Source organism: Protopterus annectens, chromosome 4.part0 (assembly GCF_019279795.1).
Source record: "Protopterus annectens isolate FY-2018-M chromosome 4.part0, PAN1.0, whole genome shotgun sequence".
NCBI lineage: Eukaryota > Metazoa > Chordata > Ceratodontiformes > Protopteridae > Protopterus > Protopterus annectens.
The window spans coordinates 1,276,237,603-1,276,251,396 of NC_056733.1; positions in this window are offsets into that span (position 1 = coordinate 1,276,237,603).

The following is a 13,794-nucleotide window of genomic DNA, read 5'->3' on the forward strand; positions in this document are numbered from 1 at the left end:
TAAATAAGGAGAAGGTTACTGTCAGCTGCCTGTTGGGTGCAGGATCCACCACATAACCCATGCACTCAGGTCACTCCACAACAGGTACAAATATGACTCTGTCATTGTCCATGTTGGTGTGAATGACCTGAGACGTTCCTCCCTGGACTACATGAAAAGAGACATGGAAGAGCTCTCCGATCTTGTAGCACAGGCAGGTATGACCCTAGCCCTGAGTGGCATTCTGCCATTGCCCAGAATGATGCCGCAGTACAAGGACAAAATTACTGACTTCAATAATTGGCTAAGCTTTTGGTGTCATTCTAAGGGGATCCAGTATCTGTCTGCTTGGGATGACATGGTCGACAGACCACGATGCTTTGCCACAGATGGCCTGCACCTGTCGCCCCTGGGATTCTGGATACTGGCTAAGGCTCTTGCTGCCCCTATAGTACCTTTTTTAGGCAAGGTTAAAATGACAAATTCACCACCATAACAGGAACAGGCAAGCAAAAACTGAGGGTAATGCTGCTCAATGCTAGAAGTCTAAATCTCAAAATGCACTCACTCGAGGCACTCCTTAAAATGGAGAACATCAATATCTGTACAGTAACTGAGAACTGGTTCAAAGCTCCAGAGAGCACCCCTGCACTACCAGGCTATACCTCATACCACACTTTTCGGCCATGTAACCTGGACCGAAACACCAAAGGCGGAGATGTGTCCATATTCATTAAGGATATCCACACCTCCAGGCTAGTTGCTCAGCATAATATATCCAAGGTTATCCAAGTGCAACTAACACTGGGCAAAATTGCAATCCAAATTGTAGCTTGCTATAGATCCCCCACCATGCCCCAGGGTTCCCACTACTCTTTTCTTGATCTGCTGGAAAATATTGGGGTTCAACCAAACACCCTAATAATGGGCGACTTCAACTACCCCACCATTAACTGGGAAAACTACTCGTGTACCAACTCCTTAGCTCAACGCTTTCTGGAATTCATAAACTCCAATGCTCTGGATCAACTTATCCACACCCCCACCAGGGGCAACAGTATCCTAGACCTAGTCATTACCAACATGAGTGACCAGTGTTCCACACCTGAAGTCAACTCTTTGTTGGTCCAATCTGACCATAAGCTAATCACCCTTGATATCCACATCCTGCCCCCATCCCCCATTAAGGAAACCACAGTAAAAAATTTCTCCAAAGCCAACTTCATGCTTCTTAAGACAGAAGTGGTGAACTTCATGACTCCCATGCAGATGGACAATACAGTTACAACTGCTGAATCCTACACAAATGCACTCTATAAGCACTTACACGAGTGCATGGATTGTGCTATCCCAAACAGAACCAAGACACTATCCTCCAAAAAAAGGAAGCCAATCTGTTGGTCCCCTACCATAAACAAACTGTACAACAGAAGGAAGAAACTGTTGCAAAAGAGAGTAAAATCCCATGAGTGGAGGAGCTCCCTGGTCAGCCTCAGTAAGAAGCTGAGATCCCTTATAAGATCCTTCAAAGCTAGCTATGAAAACAAAATTGCCACTAATTCTAAGGACAACCACAAAGCATTCTATAGCTATGTCAAGAATCTCGATGGTAACACCCACATCTGCTCTGAGTTACAGCACAATGGCAGGAAAATTACAGAACCAACTGATATTGCCAACATCCTGGCAGATAGGTTCAGTGCTAACTTTACCCTCCCCTCACCCCCTAAAGAGTCCATATCTATACAGGAAGAATGCAGAGTCCCTGTAATCACAACTACGCAGGTAAAAGCTGCACTCTCTAAAGCCAAAAACACGGCATCCATGGGAATGGACAACATCCCGGGCTGTGTTTTACATGAACTTCGGAATGAACTGGCTCCCTACTTAAGCACCATATTCAATAATAGCCTCGCATCAGGCTTTGTGCCCACTGAATGGTGCACAGCAACAGGTATCCCACTCCACAAAGGGGGAGCCACCACTGATCCTGGGAACTATCGACCTATTAGCCTGACGAGCCTGGTTTGCAAGGCCATGGAACGTATCATCATGGAACTCAGAAACAAAAACATTGGTAACCTCCAAACTCTGGATCCCACCCAGTTTGGGTTTGTGAAAGGCAGATCATGCCTTCTGAACCTGATTGACTTCTTTGAGGCAGTCATCAAAGCCGTAGATGAGGGTAAGGTGGTTCACACAGTCTATCTTGACCTCACCAAGGCTTTTGACACCATCCCCCATTCTGGAATTATAGCTAAACTCACTAAATTAGGTATAAATCCCTACTTCACAAGATGGGTTGCCAACTGGCTCACTGACAGAACCCACACTATATAAGTTGCAGACTCCAAATCTGACCTCAAAGCAGTGACAAGTGGAGTACTACATGGTTCCGTCCTGGGACCTCTCCTGTTTGGTATCTACTTCTCTGAAGTACAGGCTAACACAGAAGACCTCTGACTAACGAAGCTTACAGACGACTGCAAACAAGGAGCCATAATCAAGTCCCCAAATGATGTGGACATCCTACAGAAGGGCCTCTCTGAGATGGACACCTGGTGCCAGAACCATGGCCTCAAACTCAATGCCAAAAAGTGCAATGTCATCCCCTTTGGTAAAAACTCTGTACCCATGAACTACCACATAGGCAGCAATCTGCTTAACACTGAATGTGAGATAAGAGACCTTGGGATCCAGGTGGACAGTAGTCTCTCCTTTGATAGTCACATCGCCACAGTAGTCAGGAAGTCCTTCTACGTGGCACACCTCATCATAAAAGAGCACTCATCCAGGAAAAAAGAGATCATTGTTCCCCTCTACTCGACACTCATTAGACCCATTTTAGAGTACAATGGCCCTTTTGGAATGTACCACACAAGACATCTGCAGCAGCTGGAAAGGCCACAGAAGTATCTCACAAAGAGGATTACTGGCCTCAAACAAATGCCCTACACTGACTGTCTCAAAAAACTCCAGCTTTACTCCATAGCATATCGCCTACTCCAAGGTGATCTCTGCCTAACATATAAAGCTGTGTCAAACCCAGAGCTGTTGGACATGCTACACCTAAAGAAATCCCAATCCCTCTGAGCTACACGCTCTAGGGACCTAAACCTTGTCACCACAATAAACAGGACATGCTGGAGGGATAGATTCCTGTCCCAGAGACTTCCCATACTCTGAAACAGGCTACCCATCTATGTGAAGCAAAGGTCTTCATTAGCACTCTTCAAGAAAAATCTTGATGAGTGGATGGGAAATAGGAAATACACCCCGGGGATCACATCTGTGTCTCTGCTCGACAGTAGCACAGGAAAATAACTTTCTTGGGTGGCATAAGCCAGGGAACCTTGTTGGCTAGGCTTATGTAGGCCCTTGGGCCAATAGCCTAGTACCTACCTATGAACCTATGATAGTGGATGTTAATCTTAAATTTGAACCACTGGTACAAGACTGCATTTAAAAAACTCACCAAAAACTAGACTAGCGTGTACAAATTTGCATTTAAAAAATTACCAAAAACTATGTATGCTTTGTATAGCTGAAAACGTTCTCATCAACCCAACTAAAATTACACTTGTCACTAGTTACCTCCTCCCCTCAGTACTTTATCATGCACCCATCCTTACTAACTTCCATGCATCACAGAAATCAAAATGTGAACAATACTATAATAATGTGTCTAAATTTTCAGCAAAATACCCCTTTCAGAACCCACCACTGTATAGCACTAAAAAGTCCAAACTGGTTTGTACCATCAACTAATATATATGCAGCTTATTTTCATTATCCATTATTCACCTGCTTGTCTGGAACTAAATACCATTCTACACAGCTATGCTCCCACTTGGTCATTGCAATATAATGACCAAAAGCTCCTCTATATCCACAACCTATCAAGTTTGCTGGGCGTCATCTGTACTCAAACTATGTTACTAAGGTCTGTAACTCTTTATTTGTATGCATTGGATTAATAGCTTCCCACAGTCCTTTAAATCAGTTATGAAGGACTTCCTATCCAAAATCTAGTTCTGTTCTTACTCAACTCCAACATAACCTGCATCCCTAAATATGAACAAGTTCCCATTTATACCTTATTCCTTCTTTCTCCCTTTTCTTTAATAATTTCATCAGTTCAATTTGTTTCTTTCCCGACTCTCTGTCTAAATATAACCCTGTTTGTCTCCCAATTTATATTGCAATTATTGAATGTATTATACTAACTTACCTTTAATTTCTCTAAACTGGCTAAAATTTCTGTAAATATTGCATCATTGTTCATAGATTGAACTACTATATCACATTACAGAATTACGCTGTTATAGGACATACCACAGAGATTACTATTAATATACTATTGTTATATAAGTTGTACCTATTCTTAACCAGTGTATTCACACTATGTCTGATTTAGTATAATTATTTAAACTGTAGATATTTCTGTATTATTTTTGAAGACTGAAAAATTATTGCTTTTAAGATGTTTTTATAATACTTTGGAGCTTTTCTTCCTGCGCCTCCACTGAAAAAGGGCACCAACCCAGTCAGATTTTTGTGGTATTCAAGTGACAGTAAATGAAATAAATAAATAAATAATAAAACTCCATGTTTTTTTCACATTTGCTATGCATTTTGAAATTTACACATATCTCAGATTGACATTGGCCATGGGGACAATCACTGAATCCAACAGTGATGTAGATATCCTGCAGGAGAGTATAAATCAGACAAATGACTGGTGCCAGAGCCATAGCTTAAAAATAAATGTGAACAATTGCATTGTCCCACCCTTTGGGAAATCAAATACCCCAGCAAATTACAACATCAATAGCACACCATGAAGAGTAGACACAGAGGTGAGAGATCTTGGTATACAGATAGATAATAGCCTGAACTTTGACTGCCATCTGTCCACAGTGGTGAGAAAGTCCTTTTATGTGGCACACCTTATAAGATATGCCATCCAGATCCAAAGCAATTATAGTCCCACTGTACTCAGCTCTCATTAGACCAATAATTGATTACAATGCGCCATTTGGCATGGACTTGACTAGGCACTTAAAGCAGCTGGAGTGACATCACAGGTTCCTCACAAAGAAAATACATGGTGGAAACAACATGTCCTAAGCGGATAGACTAAAAGCCCTATCCTACTGACTATTAAGAGCTGACCTGTGCCTAACCTTCAAGGCACTTACAAATCCAGCCTTGATGGAGCTGTTACATATCTGCAAGACAAACAGCAGAAGCTGTTAGCCTAGTAATATTCTATGAACCTGTGAACTTACTTGATATTTCAGCAGTATAACACATCTTCAAAAGAGGAAGTCACTAAGTAATTGACAATGTAAAAGCTGGTGTGATTATAAATAATGTTATTTTATTACAAGGATTAGGTATTAGAACACCATGAAAAGAAACTGATACAGAGGCTGACTATATTACAATAGTATAACATCTATCTTATTGACAGCAAATGTAGATAATAATATAGTAATAATAGTAATAATATAGTAAAGATAGTAATAATAGTGATGAATCTGACATGCATGGGCCAAATTCTAATGTCAAAATGCCTGAAACATTATCCACAAACTATCAAACCAGTTGAGCAAGTACCAAGAGTAGGAACCAAATATAGATCACAGATATTCCCAAGAAAGATACAATGTTTTGCAAATGTTTTCATAGCATGTCTCAAAAAATGATGCCTGTATAAAATCTATTACAGATAAATGCAGTCTGGGACTGGAACTCTAAACAGGAAAACAGTTTTGAAATGCTCAAGAGTCTTGTCACAGATGCATCACACTTAAAATACTGTGTTGTGAATACTCCATTTATGCTACAAGTAAATGCCAGTCTGAATGAGATAGGAAGTATGATCCTGCAAGAAAATGTATAATTTCCTGTGAGTAAAGGGCATTCCTATATAGAAAAAGGAGACATATTCAGAAAAGAAAGTGTTAATGATAGCATGTGAATGTGAACATTTTCATAAGTATGTCTAAGGTAATTAAATAAATACATAAATACATAAATAAACAAATAAATAAATAAATAAATAAATAAATAAATAAATAAAATAACATTCAGGTGAAATCAGACCAGTGTCATTTGAAAATCATGTGGAGAAATTCCTCTTCATAGGCACCTTTGAAATTCCTGAATATATTGTTTAATATTCAGATGTATGGTTTAGTTTTATTTATTTTTTTTTTATTTTACATTTGTTGACCGGGCTAGTCTATTTGGACATATGTCCATTTTCAGTACAGGCCCAGGGAGAAAAGCTCCAAACAGGATTATACAAAGTGACTAAAGATACTAAGCATCTACTTAAAGAAAAACATTACAACAATACAATAATCTGTAAAAACAACAACACTTTACCATTTACCATACATTTGGTTTAAGATAGTAGATGAGATACGAAAAAAGAGAAAAAAACTATATTGGAGTAGGTGTAGAGAGATTAAGAGCAGTATAAGTAACTATAGAAGTAAGATATAGCAGATTTAGAGCAGTAGGTCAGACACAGAGAGAGAGTAAAACTAATAGCTATTATCTGTAAAACATTTTATGTTCATAAATACTCACAGTTTTTGGGATAATATGCAATCTCTAAAAGGCTAGTTTGGATTATGTAGTAGTTCAGGAAGGGATTGAAAAAGCTGGATTAAAAATGTACATCCAAAGCAATTATAGTCCCACTGTACTCAGCTCTCATTAGACCAATAATTGATTACAATGCGCCATTTGGCATGGACTTGACTAGGCACTTAAAGCAGCTGGAGTGACATCACAGGTTCCTCACTAAGAAAATACATGGTGGAAACAACATATCCTAAGCGGATAGACTAAAAGCCCTATCCTACTGACTATTGAGAGCTGACCTGTGCCTAACCTTCAAGGCACTTAAAAATCCAGCCTTGATGGAGCTGTTACATATCTGCAAGACAAACAGCAGAAGCTGTTAGCCTAGTAATCTTCTATGAACCTGTGAACTTACTTGATATTTCAGCAGTATAACACATCTTCAAAAGAGGAAGTCACTAAGTAATTGACAATGTAAAAGCTGGTGTGATTATAAATAATGTTATTTTATTACAAGGATTAAGTATTAGAACACCATGAGAAGAAACTGATATAGAGGCTGACTATATTTCAATAGTATAACATCTATCTTATTGACAGTGAATGTAGATAATAATATAGTAATAATAGTAATAATATAGTAAAGATAGTAATAATAGTGATGAATCTGACATGCATGGGCCAAATTCTAATGTCAAAATGCCTGAAACGTTATCCACAAACTATCAAACCAGTTGAGCAAGTATCAAGAGTAGGAACCAAATATAGATTGCAGATATTCCCAAGAAAGATACAATGTTTTGCAAATGTTTTCATAGCATGTCTCAAAAAATGATGCCTGTATAAAATCTATTACAGATAAATGCAGTCTGGGACTGGAACTCTAAACAGGAAAACAGTTTTGAAATGCTCAAGAGTCTTGTCACAGATGCATCACACTTAAAATACTGTGTTGTGAATACTCCATTTATGCTAGAAGTAAATGCCAGTCTGAATGAGATAGGAAGTATAATCCTGCAAGAAAATGTATAATTTCCTGTGAGTAAAGGGCATTCCTATATAGAAAAAGGAGACACATTCAGAAAAGAAAGTGTTAATGATAGCATGTGAATGTGAACATTTTCATAAGTATGTCTAAGGTAATTAAATAAATACATAAATAAACAAACAAATAAATAAATAAATAAATAAAATAACATTCAGGTGAAATCAGACCAGTGTCATTTGAAAATCATGTGGAGAAATTCCTCTTCATAGGCACCTTTGAAGTTCCTGAATATATTGTTTAATATTCAGATGTATGGTTTAGTTTTATTTATTTTTTTTTATTTTACATTTGTTGACCAGGCTAGTCTATTTGGACATATGTCCATTTTCAGTACAGGCCCAGGGAGAAAAGCTCCAAACAGGATTATACAAAGTGACTAAAGATACTAAGCATCTACTTAAAGAAAAACATTACAACAATACAATAATTTGTAAAAACAACAACACTTTACCATACATTTGGTTTAAGATAGTAGATGTTTGAGTATCTAAGGAAAGAGATTGCAGTGTATCTAACATTAATTGATGATTCACCTTGTCAAAGGCTTTAGAGAGGTCTGTAAAGAGAGCAGAGGAAAGCAAGTTGTTATCATGATTTTTATTAATACAGTCAGAGAAGGATAAGAGTGCAGTTGTAGTGCTATGGAATGGTCTAAAGCCAAGCTGACAGTCAGACAAAAGATTGTTTTGTAGGAGATGATCAAGTAACTGCCAGTGGATACATTTCTCCATGATTTTTGCTAAAGGAGAGAGTAGGGCTATCAGTCGGAAGTTAGACAGTTCAGTTGAGTTACCACCCTTATGCAATGGAATTATATGGGAGACTTTCCAGAGAGAAGGGATGGAACATTCTGTAATGGTTCTGTTTATTAAGATGGAAATAGGGTAGGCTAGTACACCAGCTGTCATTTGGAGATATTCAGCTGGGAGGAGGTCAGCTGATGGTGCGCAAGGTTTAAGTTTATGAAGAAGTGTATGGACTAGTGATGTTGGAACTGGTTGAAGAGTAAATGCAGGAAGTTTATTGGCTGATGAAGGTGCTAAAGTGGCGCTAGCTGGGGATAAGGTATTTGCTAATGATTTAACAGCTTCAGAGAAAAATTTGTTAAATGTATCTGCAATTTGGATAGGCGAGTTCTGAGTCATGTTAGAGGGGGTAGGGATTTTAGAGTGTCCTGGATGGAGTAGCCTGTTAATACCTGACCAGAATTTTTGTGGATTTTTTCGTTGTTTTTTTTGGAGTTTATGATAGTTTTTTTTTTTTTTGTCAAGAATAATTAGTTTTGTTGTAGCATTTCTAAGTTGTCTGTAGTTTTGGTGGTCAGTCAGGTCTTTAGTAAATCTCCATTTGGACCAAGTGAGCCTGCAGGGCAAATGGAGCAGGTTAGAGCAAGTGACTGGAGAGCTCCCAGAGTCAATCTGTTAGCTACAGATTACTGTGGAGCAGTTGGAAGTTCCAGGTTAGAGGGAGCACAAGTTTATGTTATACAGTGACAAGGGATAAGGACTGGGCAAAGTCAATAGTTGGAGGGAGAGGAACAAGATAGCATAGAGTCAGATACACCAATAAAGGTACAGAGAGGACCGTAGTAATATAAGTAGGATTAGAGTTAGGAGATATTCCAGAAGCCTGGTGTAAAGAGCCACTTAGTGGTCAAAGGATCCAACTATAGGCAGCAATAAGAGAGAGGGAAAGAAGGAGTAGAACACAGCTAGAGTGTACAATGAAAAAGAAGACAAGCTTTTCCTGGGGTAGTTGGGGGTATGGCTGCTGGGTATCTGTCTCAAGAGGGACATTTTACAAAGAACACTAGACTACAGATAATTCTTTGTATTCTTTTAAAATATACAATTCAGATTCAGAGCCTATATGAGAGGACAAACATACTCTCACTGTTTCTTTAGCTGGAGGGGTTTTGAGAGTAGGATTATAACTTCCTTGCAGAGGAGATGGCTAACTTTTGTTTTGAAGGGGGTCTTTATAAGGCAGGCATGTTGTTCTGAGGGGGGTCCTTATAGTGCAGGCAGGAAGATTCACAATTCTACAGCAGGTTAAGGGTTGAAAGTTTCACTGTTTCTTTAGCTGGAGTAGTTTTGAGAGTAGGATTATAACTTCCTTGCAGATGAGATGGCTGTCTTTTGTTTTGAGGAGGGTCCTTATAGGGCAGGCAGGAAGATTCACAAGTCTTCAGCAGGTTAAGGGTTGAAAGTTTCACTGTTGCTTTAGCTGGAGGGCTTTTGATAGTAGGATTATAACTTCCTTGCAGATGAGATGGCTGTGTTTTGTTTTGAGGGGGGTCCTTGTAGGCAGGCAGGAAGATTCACAAGTCTACAGCAGGTTAAGGGTTAAAGGTTTCACAGTTTCTTTAGCTGGAGGGGTTTTGAGAGTAGGATTATAACTCCCTTGCAGATGAGATGGCTGTCTTTTGTTTTGAGGGGGGGGGGTCCTTGTAGGCAGGCAGGAAGATTCACAACTCTAGAGCAGGTTAAGGGTTGAAAGTTTCACAGTTTCTTTAGCTGGAGGGGTTTTGAGAGTAGGATTATAACTTCCTTGCAGAGAAGATGGCTGTCTTTTGTTTTGAGTGGGGTCCTTATAGGGCAGGCAGGTTGTTCTGAGCGGGGGCTTATAGTGCAGGCAGGAAGATTCACAAGTCTACAGCAGGTTAAGGGTTGAAAGTTTCACTGTTTCTTTAGCTGGAGGGGTTTTGAGAGTAGGATTATAACTTCCTTGCAGATGAGATGGCTGTCTTTTATTTTGAGGGGGGGGGGGGCTTGTAGCAGATTCACAAGTCTACAGCAGGTTAAGGGTTAAAGGTTTCACAGTTTCTTTAGCTGGAGGGGTTTTGAGAGTAGGATTATAACTCCCTTGCAGATGAGATGGCTGTCTTTTGTTTTGAGGGGGGTCCTTGTAGGCAGGCAGGAAGATTCACAAGTCTACAGCAGGTTAAGGGTTGAAAATTTCACAGTTTCTTTAGCTGGAGGGGTTTTGAGAGTAGGATTATAACTCCCTTGCAGATGAGATGGCTGTCTTTTGTTTTGAGGGGGGTCCTTATAGGGCAGGCATGAAGATTCACAAGTCTACAGCAGGTTAAGTGTGGAAAAGTTCACTGTTTCTTTAGCTGGAGGGGTTTTGAGAGTAGGATTATAACTTCCTTGCAGATGAGATGGCTGTCTTTTGTTTTGAAGGGGGTCCTTATAGGGCAGGCAGGAAGACTCAAAAGTCTACAGCAGGTTAAGGGTTGAAAGTTTCACTGTTTCTTTAGCTGTAGGGGTTTTGAGAGTAAGATTATAACTTCCTTGCAGATGAGATGGCTGTCTTTAGTTTTGAGGCGGGTCCTTATAAGGCAGACAGGAAGATTCACAAGTCTACAGCAGGTTAAGGGTTGAAAGTGTCACTGTTTCTTTAGCTGGAGTGGTTTTGAGAGTAGGATTATAACTTCCTTGCAGATGAGATGGCTATCTTTTGTTTGGAGGGGGTCCTTATAGAGCAGGCAGGAAGATTCACAAGTCTTTAGCAGGTTAAGGGTTGAAAGTTTCACTGTTTCTTTAGTATCATTGTTTATAGATGTTGAAATTATTTAAAAATGTTTAACTATAGCGATGTCCCTGTCACAAATTCATGGGCAGAGCTCTTTGAAAGAAGACTCACTTTTGTTCCAGCCAAAAGGGCAAAAATAGATGACTACTTTTAGATCTGAAGTTATCTACATGCAAATTAAATTTAAGTTTTTATTTTAGTAAAACTGATATAGAACATGTCCCATCTTCCACTGTTTGTAAAAAATTCAAGTACCTTCAACCCTCCCATGCACCCTATTATCTCTATCCTTGAAAAAAAAATTCTGAATTTGATAATAAGAAAATCATTAACACCGTAAGTAAAATATTTTATTTGCAGAATTTGAATACTGATGAATGGAATTTACTGAGATAAATCATTTACAACCATCAGATTAGGCTTATGAAGCCTAATAAGGGTGGTGTGATGGTTGTGAGGCATATGAATGATTATATCAATAAAATGTTTGCATTATTGTACAGTGACACATATGAAGAGGTGTCTGTAAACCAAAAAAAATATAGTGTACAGAAAGTTGGATGTATGGTTAGAGGAATTATCGTCAGAGGGTTACATATCTAGATGTAGCTTTGAATATCTATTGGTCCCTGACCCCAGATTCCTACAATTTTTGGGATCCCTAAATTACATAAAAACCTTTCTGATTCTCCTTTGCCTTCCACTGTGGAGGCGAAATGCTATAAAATGTTTGTATTGCTCATCACATTGACTTGCTCTTAAAAAGTGTAGTGAAAGGGATCCAACATCTATACAGAGATTCCTCAGACTTTTTAACAAATGTTGCTAATGACATTTATAAGTATGAACTGATCTTTGTCACCTTTGATGTAAAATATTTATTTTGGTGATTCCCCCACCAAACAGGATTAGACTGATTTTATGAGTTTTTTATGTACTAGAAAGGCTCATCCAGACTCTGCTACACTTTGCTGTGGAGGAAAGGTCAGTTTGCTATTTATTTGTTGTATTTTGTATTACTTTATTGCCTTTTTATATTTTGAATACTGTGCTTTGTTTTCTTTACATTGTGTTTTACTTGTATTCTGCTTTTAACTGCATATTAAAACTTCAAAAGAGACCACAGCTCTGTCTCTTGTGAGTCAGGCAGACATTCTCCCCCCAACCTCCTACTATTGTCTTCTTAAGTACCACTGTCTTTCTAGTTGCCTGCCTCTAATGTTAATTTGACCATATATCTCATTTCCTCTCTGCTTTCACTGGCTTGTGTGAGTAAGCACAAAATTATCATTCTGTGAAATCACTCCCCTTAAACTACTTAAATGTATTGACTGTCCTACTGTATTCCATAGTACCAGAATACAAACGTGACCACCCCCTTTCAATCTATCTTGCTGTTTTAAAAATAGTGACTCTCCACTAAAACTTAACTTTTTAGACAGGTAAAACTTAAGTTACCTACTTTCACATCTAACTTCTCTAGTGCACACTGCAGAGTTTAGGATAAACCCTTTTTTTCATCTTACTGCATCCCTGTGACTAGCTCTTGCACTAATACCTGCTGGAAAGCACTAGGAAGCCTTAAATTGATACAAGCACTTAACTCTCCTTATTAATAAGGAGAAATTAATCATAGGCACTAAACAGCCTATAACTGCAAAGTACCTTGCTAAGGTAAGGGAAAAAACAGCTCCTGCACTTTACAAAAAAGCACCAAACCAGGCATGTCCAAGGGTGTGATTCCAATGATTTCTCCTGTACATCTGGTGAATCTGGGCATACTGGGACAATGCAGCAATTGCCTCATGTACAGACAACCCTCTCCTCCTACCACCCAACACTACAACCTGTGAGAGATGCACTTACCTAGCCAAACTGGAAGCAAAGCTCTCTCCACCCAAGATTGTGCTAGACAGTCAAGAGGAGAAGGTTAACACCCGTACTACACCTCAAGCAACACATAGCCCTTCTAAACCCACACCACCAACACCCACACATAGCAACACTAAATCCATATATGCAGAGGCCCTTAACTGTAACCTATCTAGGCATCAAGGACCTCCGAAGCAGAAACGCAAACAAACACCAATCACAACCAAAGTGTCACATAGGTGACAACACCAGTGTGCCACCCAGCAACAGCCCCTAAGGCAAGACAATGTACCTAACACTTTAGTCATAAGTGACTATAGTCAGGCACACTGATGTCCCACTTAACAGGCTGAACAAGGAGAAAATTGCAATCAGATGCCTGTCGGGTGCCAGGATCTGCCACATAATTCATGCACTCAAGTCACTCAACAACAAGTACAAATAAGACTCTGTCATTGTCCATGTTGGAGTGAATGACTTGATATGTACCTCCCTGGACTACATGAAAAGAGACATGGAAGAGCTCTTGGATTATGCGGCCCAGGCAGGTATAAACCTAGCCCTGAGTAGCATCCTGCCTTTGCTAGAATGATACCACAATATAAGGACAAAATGATTGACTTCAACAATTGGCTAGGCTTCTGGTGTCATTAAAATGGGATCCAGTATCTGTCTGCCTGGGATGACATGATCGACAGACCACCATGCTTTGCCAGAGATGGTCTGCACCTGTCGCCCCTGGGATTCGGGTTACTGGT